Source organism: Triturus cristatus, chromosome 3_1 (assembly GCF_964204655.1).
Source record: "Triturus cristatus chromosome 3_1, aTriCri1.1, whole genome shotgun sequence".
Classification (NCBI taxonomy): Eukaryota; Metazoa; Chordata; class Amphibia; order Caudata; family Salamandridae; genus Triturus; species Triturus cristatus.
Window position 1 is genome coordinate 627,954,739 of NC_140583.1, and position 17,315 is coordinate 627,972,053.

Here is a 17,315-nt window from a genome sequence, read left to right on the forward strand (position 1 = left end):
CATAGTAAGGTGTGTGAATGGACTCGCCTCTCCTTTCAGACATCTCTCTCAGATGGCAGGTATACGTAGTAGGATGTGTGGAGAGAGACTGGCCTCTCTGTTGAGTTCTCTCTCTAGGGGCGGTCCTCCCTGCTAACAACCCTCACTCTGATAATGGATGTGCATAGTATGGTGTGGGAATAGATTGTACTCTACTCGCAACTCTTACCAAGCTGATTGCCGTAAATAGTAGACTCTGATAAACACCATCTGCAGTAGGACTCCTCCCCACAGTAGCAAGTGTGCATACTACAGTATATTCTAAGATCTGCTACTCCTTTCTACTTTTCACGATCCTGCAAGAGTCTTGTGAGATCGTAATTTGTTTTTTAAATAAGAATGAACCATCTACTCTTCACAGTACTTATCTCTTACATACTTCCTCTCCAATACACGGGCCACAATATGGATTCCTAGTATTAGTGCATTGAGAATTCATCTACTCCTTTTTACTATTCACGATCTCTCTCCCACAAGATTGTAAAAATTACTGAAAAACAATATACATTTATTATCTTCACAGTAGTTATCCCTTAGAAGCCTACTATCTTAATCTAGGGGAACAGCATGCCTCTCTGCTGTCCCCTTATGTAGCTTTTTTACTTAATTTAAACAGCACTTCCAATTTTTCACAGTAAATAGTAATGGCAGCCATTTCATTTATAACATTCCAACAGCCAGCCAATGAGAACGCTTGCTCTTGTGGGACTCGCAGGAGCCTCTCGATCCTGTTGGAGAAATGGTTCACGGGGAAAACTGGCTTCTTGCCCAATCACAGGGATCCATTTTTGATTTTGCATTCTCACAGGCCATCCGCAAGACTGGTGCGAGCCCCAACTGCCAATATATACAAATATTTTTTAATCTTAATATCTCAAATACCGTTCAGTGGATTTACACCGAATCACCAAAAACACAATCTGCAGACCAAATTCCATCTTCCTGCCAAATTTGGTGTAATTCCGTTCAGCAGTTCATGCTATAACCTTTCTTAAAGACGTCTGCATGGGGATTTAACATTTTGGGACCCCATTTTTTCTTGGCACCCTCTTGATGGATCACCCCGAAATTTCTAGGAAGGAGCGGAGGTGGTTGAACCTTTTTTGGAAAGTTTTGTGTAGATTCATCAAATGGGGCGAAAGTTGTTAGCAAACCTAAAAACGCTCCATCTATGGAAAAGCAGGTCTAACTATAACTACCTAGTGGGACCCCCACTAGTATATATATATATCTTAGGTAGTTATAGTTAGAACCTACTTTCCATAGGAAAAGCATTTTTTGCTTTGCTAATAACTTTTGCACCATTTGACAAATCTTCATGAAATTTTCAAAACGAATACGCCAGTCACTTCAGCTGCTGTCTGGAAATTGTCGGGGTGATTCGTCAAGCGGGGGCAGAGAAAAAGGAGAGGGTCACAAAACATGTTTTCCCCATGCAATTTCCCGTGGGGATTTTAGACACAACTACAGCCCAAACTACTGGATGGAATGATTCCAAATTGGGCAGAAAGCTAGCTCTTTGTTCAGAAAGAGCTCTTTTTTATATTTGGTGTAAAACCCTTCAGTAGATTCAGATTTACTAAATAAAAAAGGTACGAGGAAGACGGTGTGACGGGGCGATTGCAACTAGACTCTTTAAACTTGAAGCTGGGGAACAGGATTAAAGTCTTGGCAGGGATGCTCAACATCCTGTGATTCCAGGCAAATCACTTAATCTCTCCATGCCTAACAAAATTAATGTGCACCATTTGACAAATCTTCATGAAATTTTCAAAACGAATACGCGAGTCACTTCAGCTGCTGTCTGGAAATTGTGGGGGTGATTCATCAAGCGGGGGCAGAGAAAAAGGAGAGGGTCACAAAACATGTTTTCCCCATGCAATTTCCCGTGGGGATTTTAGACACAACTACAGCCCAAACCACTGGATGGAATTATTCCAAATTGGGCAGAAAGCTAGCTCTTTGTTCAGAAAGAGCCCTTTTTTATATTTGGTGTAAAACCCTTCAGTAGATTCGGATTTACTAAATAAAAAAGGTACGAGGAAGACGGCGTGAGGGGGCGATTGCAACTAGACTCTTTAAACTTGAAGCTGGGGAACAGGATTATAGTCTTGGCAGGGATGCTCAACATCCTGTGATTCCAGGCAAATCACTTAATCTCTCCATGCCTAACACAATTAATGTGCCCATCTGTAACAAAACTGGTGCTCATGTAAAGCGCTCTGATACCTTGAAGTCAAGTTTGCTCTATATAAAACTTTTTTTGTTAAAATGTTGAATTTCTTTGGTTTTGTGTGTGTAACTATAACGTCCCTGTAACCTTTGGTTGATTGTACATATATATATAATATATATACAGCCCCCCTTGTAAAACAAAAAAGAATTTTAAAAAAGCCAGCATTGCGGTGGAGGCCCCAGCCCCTCTCTGTATCACTCTGCAAACGCACCCCTTGGCGCGTTGTAAGTTGGGGAATTAATTCCCCTTGAATACTGAGGGTCCGTGGGGGCCAACTAGCCCACCAGGTACCTCCAGTATGTGCCACAGGGCTGCGTTGCAGAGAGGTGTTCAGAGGCCACGCCCCTTTTTACAACTCTCTGCAACACAGCTCTGTGTTATGTTATGTTATGTTATAATGCATTTGTAACACGCACGGATATTCAGGAGTGTCCCGGCGCAGGAGGCCAACGTGAAGACAGAGCATCTGAGATGGATGCGCTTAATTAAAAAGTAGGGTCTTTAGATGCTTCTTGAACAGCCTGATATCATGAATGTTCCATAGTTCCAGGGGGAGGGAATTCCAAGCTTCCGCTGCTTTAACGGATAAAGAGCTGCCCCCCAATCGAGTGCGGCGAAAACGTGGGACCACTGCCAGCCGCTGCACAGCAGAGCGCAGATGTCTGTGAGGGACATAGAAGGCGAATCGTCTCCTAAGGTAGATAGTCCCTGTTCCATGCAGAGCTCCATGCGCCAGAGTGAGGGCCTTAAACTGGACTCGTCGGGTCACAGGGAGCCAGTGAAGGTCCCGCAAATGCTGATTCACACTCAAACTTCCTGGAATTCCCAGCAGGACCCTGGATGCCGCATTCTGTATTGTCTGGAGTTTTTTGAACTGGTAACTAGGCAAGCCAATGTACAAAGCATTGGCATAGTCAAGCCATGACATGATAAGAGCACGGATCACTATTTCAGTGGCTGGCCTGGGTAACAGAGGAAGAAACTTTCTAAGTGATTTCAGCATACCAAAGCACACCCCGCAAGTTTTTTTTAACTGCATAGAGAACCTAAGGTCCTCACCGAACCAAACCCCCAAGTTCTTGGCAGGGTTGCCAACCGAATTGGGTAGAGGGTAATCAGAGGACCACAAAGCCTCTCTGAAAAGCGGGGGAAAAGATCTATACAAGAGGACCTCTGACTTGTCCTCGTTGCATTTCAGCTGCGCCAATGCAAGCCATTTGAAAACGGTAGAAAGTCAGTTCTTAGCTTTAGTCGGGGACAGTTCGTTTTCCCTCCAGGTGAAGAGGAGCTGGGTATCATACGCATAAGCAATGATCTTCGCTCCCAACTCCTCTGCCAAGAAAATCAAGGGAGTGATATAAATATTAAAGAGCAGGGGGCTCAAAGTAGAGCCTTGCGAGACTCCCGTGGCCCCCCTTCTGGGGGTCGATGAGAATGGTGGCAACCAAACCTGCTGGGTCCAATTCCAAGCACGTCCAGCTACGCCAATACTTGAGAGACGAGCAAGTAGTTGATGGTGAAGCACCGTATCAAAGGCGGCAGAGAGGTCCAGTAAAACCAGAGCCGCTCTGCCGCCTGCATCCAGATAGTTCCTTATTGCCTCCGACATTTCAACAAGAGCAGTTTCTGTACTATAGGATGCCCTGAATCCAGATTGAGCAGGAAGGAGGGCGCCAGATAACTCGACAAAGGTGGACAGCTGTCTGAAGACTGCTTTCTCGCACACCTTTGCTACGGCCGCGAGAAGAGAGATTGGTAGATTGCTGGCAAGTATACTAGGGTCTAAGGAAGGCTTTTTCAGTAGCGGTAGTACTTTAGCCTGCTTCCATTCCGGTGGAACAGTGGCGGTCAGGAGGGACAGATTAATGATGGTATTCACCTCCAGATTAACTACCTCTGCAGCCCCTGTAAGCAGCCTAGCCTGGCATGGATCGGTGGGATAACCTGACTTCAGCGATTTAAGAATGGAAAATGAGTCTGGCGGGGCAATGGGAGAAAACTCCGTCAGCGGGGAGACTGACGCAGTAGAAACTGGAATGTTTGTGAAGAGGGACTCAGCCCACCCAGTGGGACTAGTACCTAAGCTGTCCTCGATCGCCTGAATTTTGTCGATAAAAACCTCCCACACCATTCCACAGAAGCAGGTAAAGCAATGCGCTCGGCTCTGGGTGTTAAAAAACTCTGGACGATGGCAAATATTTCCTTAGAGTTGTTTTTTGACATAGCAATGCGCTTTGCATAAAAGCTGCTTTTAGTCTCCCTAATAGCAGCATAGCAGTCTCTCTGAGCCTTCCTTAGTGCTATTTTAGCCAGGGGGTAATATACCTGTCTCCAGCTACGCTCTAATTTTTTGCAGAACTGTTTTAGTTCCTTAAGCTTGCTGGAGTACCAGGGTTAGAAGGGGCGTTTCTTGCTCGTCTGCTGGAAAGGGGAGGGGATAATGATTCAATTGCCTGGGAAATGCAATTAGTGAGGCTCTCTAATGCTCCATCTAGATCAGTAGCAGCAATAGGACTTGGCTTTAACAGAGCCCTACAGAAGGCAAAGGTATCTATTCTTTGCGACTGTCTGCCTTGAGGGGAGCCCTTAGAGAAAGAAGGTGTCGCAATTGTCCAGGAGAACTGGATAAAAAAAATGGTCTGACCAAGACACTTGAAGTGGTTCCCTGGTGAATAAAGGACAATTTGAACAAACCGGGTCTAAAATATGCCCCCCCACTATGAGACGGAGAGCTAATCCATTGTATGAGTTGCGCCAAATTAAGAGAATCATTCAATTTCCTGGTGTCACTGTTCTCCGCACAATCCAAATGGATATTAAAATTACCCAGAAGTAGAACGTTTGAGAAGTGCAGAGCCCTAGGGACAATTACCTCATCAAGAGCTTTCAAGGAGGCTCTCGGGGGGCCAGGGGGTCTGTACACCAGCTTACCACGCAGTGTAAAGTGCAGAGACATAATAATAGAGAAATCAAGTGCCTCCCCATCACCAATACCTAGGGTTTCCTCGTGGGTAAGAACCCACATGTCTTTGAAATCCACCACAATACCCCCACCCCTACCCTCTTTACAGTCTGCCCTCACTATTTTGTATCCCCTAGGGATGGCTAACTCGACCGTAGGGGCAGATAACTTATTCAACCACGTCTCAGTAACAAATAATATATCTCTGTGGCGCTTACTGGAGGTACCTGGTTATCTAGTTGGCCCCCCAGGGACCCTCAGGAATTGATCCCCCAATTTACAACGTGCCAGGGTGCGCATTTGCACAATGGTGCAGGGCGGGGGCGGGGCCTGACATAGCAAGTGTGCAAAAGCACCCCCTGGCACATTGTAAATTGGGGGATTAAATCCCCTTCAATCCTGAGGGTCCCTAGGGGCCAACTAGCCCGCCAGGTACCTCCAGTAAGCACCACAGGGCTGCGTTGCAGCGAGGTGGTCTGAGGCCATGCCCCTTTTTACACCGCTCTGCAACGCAGCTCTGTGGCACTTACTGGAGATACCTGGTGGGCTAGTTGGACCCCAGGGACCCTCAGGATTCAAGGGGACTTAATCCCCAACTTAAATGTGCTATGGGGTGCGTTTGCACAGTTGTCACATCAGGCCCCGCCCCCTCCCTGCACCACTGTGCAAACGCGCCCCATGGCGCATTTTAAGTTGGAGGATTAATTCCCTTTCAATCCTGAGGTTCCTTGGGGGCCAACTATCCCACCAGGTACCTTCAGTAAGCACCACAGGGCTGCGTTGCAGAGAGGTGGTACGAGGCCACGCCCCTTTTTACACCTCTCTGCAACACAGCTCTGTGGCACTTACTGGCGATACCTGGCGGGCTAGTTGGACCCTCAGGAATCAAGGGGACTTAATCCCCCAACTTACAATGTGCTAGGGGGCGCGTTGGCACAGTGGTGCAGGGAGGGGGCGGGCCTGATATAAGAATTTAGCAATCCTGCTGTGTGGGATTTACTGGTGGTAATAAAAGGGTAGTTGGCCCCCAAGGTTGACGTTGGTGGCTAACTACGCCTCCTATTACCTCCAGTAAATCCCACACAGTGGGATTGCTAAGAGGTGTTCGAAGGCCACGCTCACTTTTCTCCACCACTCTGCAAACGCAACTGCTATGTTATAGTTAGAAATTAGCATTTAAAAAACCTTTGAAATTCACTGAAAAAACCATAGGTTTAAGGGACGTTATAGTTAGAAATTGGCATTTAAAAAACCATTGAAATTCACTGAAAAAACCATAGGTTTCAGGCACATTATAATTAGAAATTAGCATTTAAAAAACCTTAGAAATTCACTGAAACAACCATAACTTTCAGGGACGTTATAGTTAGTTGGACATTTCACTCGTACAAAACCAGAGAAATTCCTTCGTTATAGTTAGTTCACATATTACATCATTCATGACATGGTCAGTGACTGATGACATCTCAAATGACATCACTAATGACATCACTGATGACATCATCCAGTGACTGTGTGTTTGTTTAAAGCTTAAATAGTCACCCGTCACTCACCTATTCATTCACTGAGACACCTAATCACTCACTTATACAGTCAGTCATGCACCCACTGAATCATCCATACCGACACTCATTCACCCACTGTTTCACCAATACACCTTAGTATATATATTTAACACTCATAAACTTTTTTAAAACAGGCACTGGATGATGTCATCACTGATGTCATCAGTGATGTAATTTAAGATGTCATCAGTGATATCATCAGTGATGACACTGACCATTTTATGAGTGATGTAATATGTGAGGTCATAAGAAGTGCATTGTGGGGGCGCGAGTTATGGTTACCTCAGGTAATTATAACGATTGAATTTCTCTGGTTTTGTATGAGTAAAATCTGACCCCAACTATAACGTCCCTGTAACCTTTTTTTCATAGTGAATATATATATATATTCTCCTGCATTGGCTCACTTTGTCGAAGATGTCAGCGCTTCAATACCCGTGCGGTATCCTTACGGTCGAGCCAGACCGTTCACGTATCCAAACAAACCCTTCAGAAGAAGAAGCACAGGGTCGCACTCCGCAAAGGTTTTAATATGCAGTCCTTTATTTCGTTTCGCCGCCCAGGGTGATAGTAAGAAAATCCACAAATCAACGCGTTTCGGTCTTGACCCAAGACCTTGATCGTGATAATGCTGCCCAACTTGATTCTCAACATATAAACTCTTTCAAAATCAACATCACTTCCTGTCATGTGATCGGGGGAGCATTGTGGGATTTGTAGTTCTCAAAAGTAAACAATTCCGCTTGTGTTAAGTCATCGGTGAAAATGAAATATACACATTATATATACATGTGCAAAAGTTGCTTAGAGAATTACAAATCATCATACATTAAACTAATTGTGTTAAAGTATGAACATAGGTGCAAATCATTGATTTAAGTATCTTTATTTGTCACTCTTTTCTTTTTATATATTTCGAAAACATTTCAGAAATCTTCTTCATTGTCCTGCATCTGTATGCCCAATCTACACTCTATACTTTGGATTTATGTATTACTCGTATTAAAATATTTTTTCTGTATCTACGATTACTTATTTTTTATGGATATTTTATTTTCCATATTTATTTCTGAAAATATTTTGATCCCTCCAGTGGGGTGTCATTGTCATTCTTATGATTGTCTTCTTTCTACTACTGATTCATTTATGGATGAGCACCAATACAACAATGATATCGGAGAAACAAAAACAAAAAATCGATGAGCAATGAGTGGAAACAAAGCAGTTCTGTTACATGAAGTTTTAAAGTCTTAAAGTCTCTCAATTATTTTCTTTAAAGGTGGCTGTACAATTCCTCACTTTGGTTTAGGCCATTGGGTGTTAATGTCCTGAGGTTAATAATATATCGAGATTCTTTTTGGCGTAAGATTTTTTCTCTGTTGCCACCTCTGGTGTTTAATGGAATTGTTTCAATGCCATAAAATTTCAAGAGCTTCCAGTTACTTGTGTGGGCTTGTTCCATGTGTCTCGCCACAGCATTTGTTTTTATCCTTGTTAGTTGTTGCCCGTGTATGCTCTAAAATGCGCTTTTTAAGTTCACATGTCGTGCTTCCCACGTATTTTAATTTGCATGGGCATTCGATGACATAGATCGTAAATTGACTTTAACATGAAATGAGTTGTCTGATCTGCCATTTTTTTCCATTGGCTAAAGTGAACTCCTTTGTTGGTTTGGCAATTTCGCACACCTTGCAATTATGGCATTTAATGAAACCATTAGTTTTTAGCCATTGAGTACTACCTTTCCCTTTGTAATGGCTGTGTGTGAACCAAACGATCTTTTAAATTTCTGGCTCTGCGATACGTTATCATCGGATGATTTCCTATGATTTTACCCACAGTTTCATCCATTTGCAGGATCTTCCAATTTTTTCTCAATATTTTGCTTATCTTTTTGGCGTCATTAGAATAATCCATGATCATTCTTATAGGTTCCGATTTTTCCAAATTGGCCTCTTGTTTCGGTTTTAGGCAATACTCCCTTGATCTTTCGTCCGCTCTCTTCCAACATTTTTTGATCAAAGCTTTACTGTATTTTCTTAATTCGAATCTTTTTGCCGTTAGTTGACTTTGATTCTCCCATTCCTCCTGTTCTGTATAGATCCTGCAGATTCTCAGGAATTCACCATAGGGTATACTTGCAATGAGAGAGGGTTGGTGAAAACTTGTCGCTTCCAGAGTAGCATTTGTGGCTGTGGTTTTCCGATGTAATGTTGTTTCAATCTGGCCATTTTTGATGTAAATTTCCGTGTCCAGAAAGATTACCTTCTCGTTGCTCATCTCATAGGTGAATTTAAGTTTTTCATGCTGGAATTAAGAATTTGGAAGTATTCCATAAATTCTGCTTTGGTGCCATCCCAAATTATGAGTAGATCATCTATGAAGCGGTTCCACATTATTCTTTAATTTTTGTCAAACTTATTTCAATGTGTTTTATCAAGATATTCATTAAACCTAAAGATGAGTTTAAAAGGAATTCCCCCCATTCTTGGAGTAGTTCATTTGTCGAGTCTTGATTGCTAGGCATTAGCAATATTCTCAATCCCACGATTTGTTTATTTCCTTTCTGCTTATTTTCTTCCACAAACGTAATTTACTTTTTGTATCAGTTTTAGCCCCAATCGGCTTCGTTTGAATTTCCTGCATTGAGTCATTGCTTGCTTCAAACATTGTACTCATCAATTCATTCCTTTTCGCCTCCCGTTTTTCCATGGTGAGTGGATTTTTCAAAAATGGTATTTCAGTCTGTTGTTTAAGGGCTTTTGAGTTTCAAAAAAACGTGTCATTTAACTTCCTTGCTGCACATTTAGAAATATTTCAAAGGAAACCTGTTCCTTTTTTTTCTTATGCGGCCAAGTTTTTAAGGAGACAGAGTATCCACTGTTCTAGTTACACCGCTTGTTTTCACTAAAACGCTTAGTGCGGTTATTTACCAATCATAAGAATGACAATGACACCCCACTGGGGGGATCAAAATATTTTCAGAAATAAATATGGAAATTAAAATATCCATAAAAAATAAGTAATCGTAGATACAGAAAAAATATTTTAATACGAGTAATACAAAATCCAAAGTATAGTGTTGATTGGGCATACAGATGCAGGACAATGAAGAAGATTTCTGAAATGTTTTCGAAATATGTAAAAAGAAAAGAGTGACAAATAATGATACTTAAATCAATGATTTGCACCTAAGTTCATACTTTAACACAATTAGTTTAATTTATGATGATTTGTAATTCTCTAAGCAACTTTTGCACATGTATATATTGTGATTATTTCATTTTCACCGATGACTTAACACAAGCGGAATTGTTTACTTTTGAGAACTACAAATCCCACAATGCTCCCCCGATCACATGACAGGAAGTGATGTTGATTTTGAAAGAGTGTATATGTTGAGAATCAAGTTGGGCAGCATTATCACGATCAAGGTCTTGGGTCAAGACCGAAACGCGTTGATTTGTGGATTTGTGGATATATATATTCACTGAAAAAACCATAGGTTTCACACACGTTATAGTTAGGAATTAGCATTTCAAAACCTTGCAAATTCACTTAAAAAACCATAGGTTTCACACATGTTATAGTTAGGTGGATATTTCACTCATAAAAAAACAATGAAATTCCCCCGTTATAGTTAGTTCAGATAACTATAACTCTCGCGCCCGCAATCCACTGCCCATGACGTCACATATTACATCACTCATGACATGGTCAGTGGCATCACTCATAACAACACTGATGACATCATCCTTGTGATAGAGTGGCGGACCACAGTACAGTTGAATACGTCTGATAATCTAAAGTGCCAACCAGACTTTGATAGATGATTACTTGTATATGAGTGGGTGGGAAAATGGCAGAAAGAGTTGTGATGTTTTCCTAATCCCTTTTACCCTATTATTGTGGTGCACAAGTGTTATGAGAACATGTAAGTTATGACGCTGAATACTCTGGTTGTGACTATGGGTTGACAAAGATTATTATTGATGATACAGGCTGATTCTATGATATAGTGAAATATTCCTCGGGTAAGAATGTTGGGGTACTCTCCTAAAACAACATGATTTATGTTTATTTGTTATTATAGTTCCTTCATAGAATTTTTTTATAATTCTATTACCATGCACAGTGATGTAATAGCACCCGGGGAACTCATTTTATAGAAGGGATAAAGTACCCCCCTGCAGAACATGATGAAGATATTGCAAGTCACAGAGGAGTTCCATAACCATATAGAGGAACGAGGCCAAAAGTTCCTCTGTGCGGTTTAGGATCTACTTGGTGACTTGCAATATCCTTATTATGTACGCCAGGGGGTACTTTATCCCATATAAGACATGGTCACATCATCAACTTTCCCACAAACCACTTAAAAGTTTGCTGCATAGCTGTTTCATTTGAAAGAGTAAGCATGTTGCAAACGTGATGAATTCAATAAAAACTCTAGTGCAAAATGAAACATCAAAAACCTGCTATATATTTGTTGCAAACAGATATTTGGAACAGTTCAATATAAGTCAATTTTTTTTTAAAAAAGGAAAGCTGCAGTGGCTGGTAATGTGTAGAAACAAGCAGAAAGATTCTGGCTTTTTTCTATCAAAGGAGTGCAAATAATAAACATGTTCTCTCTGCTTGATATTGCAAGGAAAGCAGAGCAGAAGAATGAAAAGCAACCTCCTGTAAACAGCTGCTTCAATTATGCTCTGTGACATGACCTGACCTGCCTTCCACAACGGATACTGGCTCCAGCAGCAGGCATTGTGACATCAGAACTCGGCTGTAATAACTTACAATAGTCGAGTCCTGACATCTATCCTTTATAATCTGTGACTGGTGCGTCACAATTCGCCGATTTTAAAGAAATTAGATACTGATATTTATATTCAGGAATTACATATTCCCATGTATTATAAGAGTTCTGAGGTCAGATTTGTGTGTGGGGTAAAACGGTGGACACATAATCTCAGTGTCTTCACATTTAAAAGCCATGTAGGAGTCTGGAGGATGCATGGAATCGGATTCAGTGTCTTTAACAACTGATATAGCCCTGGGCAGTGGATTTTATTGAGCTTTTCTCATTATTTTTGTCATTGGTATAAGAAGCAATAGCAGGTCTTCCCTGGACTGGAAAAGGTTTAGTGCCCCGACCAACATCTCCTTGTGTTTGCTTTGTTCGCCCTAAATTGGCAGGGTATGCCCAGACGTGGGTCCCGTGTGTAGCGCGGCAGGCCTCGGTCGCAGTTAATTGGGATGGCGCCAATTAAAGGACACAGACACGTAGTGGAGGTATCTGGGCTGCTCAAAGACCACGTGCGGTCTTGCCCACGTTTATTTATCCACTCGGGACGCGCCCGCCCCGAGGGGTGTGTGGATGTGTGTTTTAGCGCAACTGTGTATAAGAGAGCCCGGGTGGCTCTCTACATCCCTCCTTCATTTTAGTTAACAGTCCCCGAGTGCACCCCATCATGGGGAAGTATATACATAGTCTTTTAGTCTCTGACTGGGTGCAGGATTGGGGCGTAGTCCATACCGTTGACTTCTGGTGGAGGAGTCGGGAGACCTGCCCAACGGGATAGCCCCGGCAGCACCGGCACCTGGACCACGATCAGCCAGTCTCGGATAGTCCTCTCCACCTGGGGCTGCCGTTTGCCCGCTTGCCGAAGGTGACACCCCTCTGCCGGGAGACGCCGGGGCACAACTCTCCATCAGAACCCATGGCGGCTCGAGCCCTTCGCCATCCATGCCCGCTTCGGGAACCACCTTGAAGCTCGATACATTCCTTGTGACTGTCTGGTGTCCTCTCCGTGCCGTGATCATGGTCCCTTGCACCTCGGTCACCGTCCACGCTTCAGGCTCATAGGGAGTTCGGAACTTCCATCCGGGGTGCCGATCTTTGATGACCACACGGTCTCCGACTCGGACCACGGTGTCCTGGGCTCTACGGGCCTCGCTAGCCTTCCTGTTCATTGCTTTCCTCCGTGCCTGAATGGCCGCCCGTCTCTCTCCGCAGGGGCCCATCCTGGATCCGCCGGAATGCTGTCCCGCGGGGCTCGCTTGAACAGGATGTGAGCTGGAACGCACTTGGTGGGGCTGTGTGGGGTCTGGCGGTACACTCCCAGGAATTGATCTAGAGCTGCTTCCAGATCTTCCTCGTTACCCACGGCGATCCGCAGCGCTCGATTGAGCGTCCTCATCAGCCATTCCACTTCTCCGTTGGCTTGAGGCCAGAGGGGAGTTATTTTCCGGTGTCGGATCGCCAGACTTGCCAGGTACTCTTGGAACTCCCGCCCATGGAATGGGGGCCCATTGTCCGACTTGACTTCTTCGCTCAGCCCCATCGTTGCGAATACTCTGTCAAGAACCTTCTTGACGTGAGGGAACGCAGTGGACGCTATCACCTACACTATCGGGAACTTCGAGAACAAATCGACTATGACCAGCATGTGCCGTCCGGGAAGCTCCCGAAGTCGATGCTGAGGTGTGTCCATGGCGTCTTACTCGCTTCTTCTGTAATCACTGGAGCTGGAGCCGGATCTCCTCCGGTGATAGTGCAGGCGTGGCACTGTAGGGCCATTTCATCCACTTGCGCGTCCATCCCCGGGAACAACACCTTATCCCGGAGCCGGGCCTTAGTCTTGGCCATCCCCTGGTGGCCTACATGCACAAGCGCCAGGATTTTCTTCTGGAGGCTTTCCGGGACTACAATGAGCCGTCCCCTCAGAATGACTCCTTCCTCCCCTACGCTGAGTTCACTCCTGACCTGCCACAGTTGCTGTCGACCGTGAGTGACCTCTGGTCGCAGGGCACGAACCCCGTCTAAGAAGTGGGCCCATCCGTCGCTGTCTAGCGCCCTGCGGATGCGGGTGAGGGTAGGGTCTTCACGAGTGGCTTGACCGATCTCCTCCAGTGTCATAGCTTTCGGGCAGGACCCCTGCGATACCATGCTGACGAAGGCCTCCGTGTTGCACGTGTCTTCCGGTATGGCGGCTGATGGGGTTGATCTCGGATGCCGGGACAAATAGTCCGCGGGATTGTGAGCCCCCGGCCGATAGATCACCTTGAACTGGTACGCCTGAAGCTGCACGTCCCAGCATTCGATCCGCGGCGGGGGCAGCCTCGACAATCCCGTGAACAGGGGGAGTAACGGCTTGTGGTCCATCACGACGGTGAAGTCCTGTCCGCACAGGTACAAGTGGAAGTGCTGGCAGGCCCATTTGATGGCCAGCGCCTCTCTCTCTATCTAGGCATACCTCGTCTCGGTGTCGGTAAGCGCCTTGCTGGCGTACGCAACGGGCTTCCATACTTCGTGCCCATGTTCCTGCAAGAGGACGGCACCGAGGCCCACCGGGCTGGCATCCACCACCAACTCTGTCTTCCTCCGGGGGTGGAAGTAGGCCATGATTGTCTTGTCGAGGAGCCCCTCTTTGATCTCTTGGAACGCCTTGTTGGCCGCCGGGGTCCACTCCCACGGGTGATCGTGGCGCGTGAGGGCGTGTAGTGGTTCAGACATCGCGGCTAGCCTGGGGATGAACCGCCCACAGTGGTTAGCCATTCCAAGAAAACTTCTTACTTCAGTGGGACTGCACGGGGTGGGTGCCGCTCGGATGGCTTCCGCCTTTTTCGGATCTACCAGCAACCCTTCTCGAGTGAACGTGTATCCAAAGAAGTCTACACTGTCCTCGTAGAACGAGCACTTCGCTTTGTGTAGCGTCAGCCCGCACTCTGTCAGTCTCCGGAGTGTGGCCCTCAGGTGTGCGTGATGCTCTTCCAGAGTGTTGGAGTAGACTAAAATGTCGTCGCTGAGGTTGATCACTCCCTGCAGACCGGACAGGGTCTCTCGGATTGCGTTCTGGAATACCTCTGCCGCGGAGGAGACACCAAAACTCAGCCTTTTGTACCTCCGGAGGCCGACATGGGTCTAAAACATGGTGACGTATCGACTGCTGGGGACTAGTTCTAGCTGGTGGTAGCCAGCATTTAGGTCCAGCTTCGAGAACCATTTGGCCCCGTTGAGGTCCGCCACGATGTCGTCCATCGTGGGGGTGATGTGCCGCTCCCTCTTCACTGCTGTGTTGGGCAGCCACATGTCCACACAGAGCCTGTTGGCCCCTGGTTGCTTGGGCTTGGGCGCCACGACCAGCGGGGACACCCAGGGAGTGGGGCCGGAGACCTTTTCAATGACATCCAGCTCTTCGAGCTTCCGCAGCTCCTCTTCCACTTGCGGGCGCAGGTTGAACGGCACCCTCCGATGTCTGAGGGCTACCGGCCGTATGGACGTGTCTATGTGCAGCTTGAACTTCTTGCCCTTTCGTTTTCCCAGGCCGGTGAAGAGTGTTGGGAACTCCTTGAGTATGTCCTCGGCGTGGGAGTCATGAACCTAGTTCGCAACGAACAAAAGACCAAGGTCCTCTGCAGTATGACAGCTGAGCAGCGTCCCCTTCTTGCCTTACGTGACATGAAATTGTGTCTGACTCGAGTATCCCTCGCTGGCGATGGTGGCACTGATGACGCCATGGAGGGGAAGAGGGTCTGTCTCTCCGTACGTGTAAATCCGCGCTTTGGACGGCGTCACGGGGGGTCTCGGCGACAGACGGTCATATTGGTCGGAGTCCATCACATTGACCGACGCCCCTGTGTCGATGAGGGCTTGGACCTCGGTGCCTCCCACTGAGACTGAACACATGGGCGGCGGCCTCCGCCGGGAGCCTGTCCTGCTGACATACGATACTACGAATACCTCGTCGTCCTCGTCCTCATACATCGGGGCCCGCGACTGCGGCTGATGTTCTCCGCTTGGCAGCGGGTCTTCCTGCGAGACCTGGTGCACTTGCTGTGGCCCAAACCTGGGTCTCGATGACGGTTGTCTGAAACGCCCACCCCGGCATACTCTGGCGTAGTGATTCATTCTTCCGCAGCGGGAGCACGCCTTGCCTTTTGCCCCGCAGACTGCCGTTGCCGGGTGGTCGACCCCGCAGTATCCACACGAGCCCCCGGTTGCAGGTTTGGGCGCTGGGCGAGGTGCGGCCGGCCGCCTTTGTATCGCTTCCACCTTTTCTTCTTTGATGGGTGCGCTCTTGAACCCTGGTCCTGCGGCCACGGGCGCGTGGAGGGCCGCTTCCATTTCCTCCGCCCTGGCATCGGACAACTCGTGGAACCATGCTAGTACTAGGATTTCATCCAGCGAGATCCCTGGCTGCCAGAGAATCAGCTTCCGTAAGAGTTTAGAGCGACAGCCCAATATGATCTGATCCCTTATCTCCACTCTCTGGTCCGTGAAGGGGCACGTGCTGCCGGCGCAGCCGCGCGTTAAACATATCGACGGATTCGGTGTCGGTTTGCCACGCCCTCCGGAACTTAAACTTTTCGAAATCCGGGTTCAGTTGGGGATCAAAATGTCTATTCAGCGCAGCCACCGCTGCGTCATAATCATCATCGTTCCCGGTGTTGGGAAGCGTATCGAACAAGTCATAGATTTCAGCCCCTCCATAGTAGATAAGTAGTGACCGCTTCACTGCCCCATTGGTTTCTTGGGTCCCTCTAAAGTAGTGGTTTAGTCGCCCTACCCATGCCTTCCATCTCGGGGCGGCGGTAGCTGGGTCTGCGGTTTCGCTGAACGGTGGTAGGGGCGCTACTGCGTTGTGGGTGACCACCGGTGGCGGTGGTGGGTTGTTACCAGCACCTGCGTTGGATCCACCAGCTTGTGGTGCACCAGCGCCTGCCGCAGGCCCTGAAGACATCATGCGATTTTACTGGTGGGACCTGTGGGTTTTGCCAGTGCTTGTTAGCTCAGTCTGGTCACTCTCACTTGGTGCTGAGGCTCTGCCAAGGCTTGTTTAGTGAAACTTATTTGGTCATTGGTTTTACCAATGCTTGTTTCTCCAGACCTCCTCTCCCTGCCCTAGGCCTGATTGTTTCCTCCCACGGGGCTTCAGTTGCTGCACCACGCAGCATTAGACACAGTTCAGGCAGGAGAAGGGCAGCCCTCCTACGATCGGCCGATGCAACCCAGGGCCAGCACGAGGGGATTCCTCCAGAAGGGCCTCAGAGCGGGGACAGGAGCAGAGCTTCGATGAGGCGCCGGGTCAGCCACTCACCCCTGATGAGCGCGCACAGCGCCGGTAGCTTCCGGTGCAGGGAGCAGCATGCGGGTGGACTCCGCAATCAGCAAGCCACGTCGGGAGGCGGTCCGTCTCCGGCACCACACGGGTGGGTTCCGCAACCACCGGGATGATACAGGTGAGCCGCGGGGGCGTCTGCAACGCGGGTGGGCTCCGCACGCTCTCACCGCAGGCAGACAGAAGAGCACGCAGGGCACGACCGGCCTCGTCGCCAGTGTAGCACGGCAGGCCTCGGTCGCAGTTAATTGGGATGGCGCCAATTAAAGGACACAGACACGTAGTGGAGGTATCTGGGCTGCTCAAAGACCACGGGCGGTCTTGCCCACGTTTATTTATCCCCTCGGGACGAGCCCGCCCCGAGGGGTGTGGGGATGCGTGTTTTAGCGCAA

At 47.2% G+C, this 17,315-nt stretch overlaps 1 long non-coding RNA gene across 1 annotated transcript in view; it reads right to left on the bottom strand.

Annotated features, from left to right (window-relative positions):
• Positions 1-17,315, bottom strand: part of LOC146860667 (uncharacterized) — a 272,962-nt gene that overhangs the window by 254,761 nt on the left and 886 nt on the right. The window lies entirely within an intron of this gene.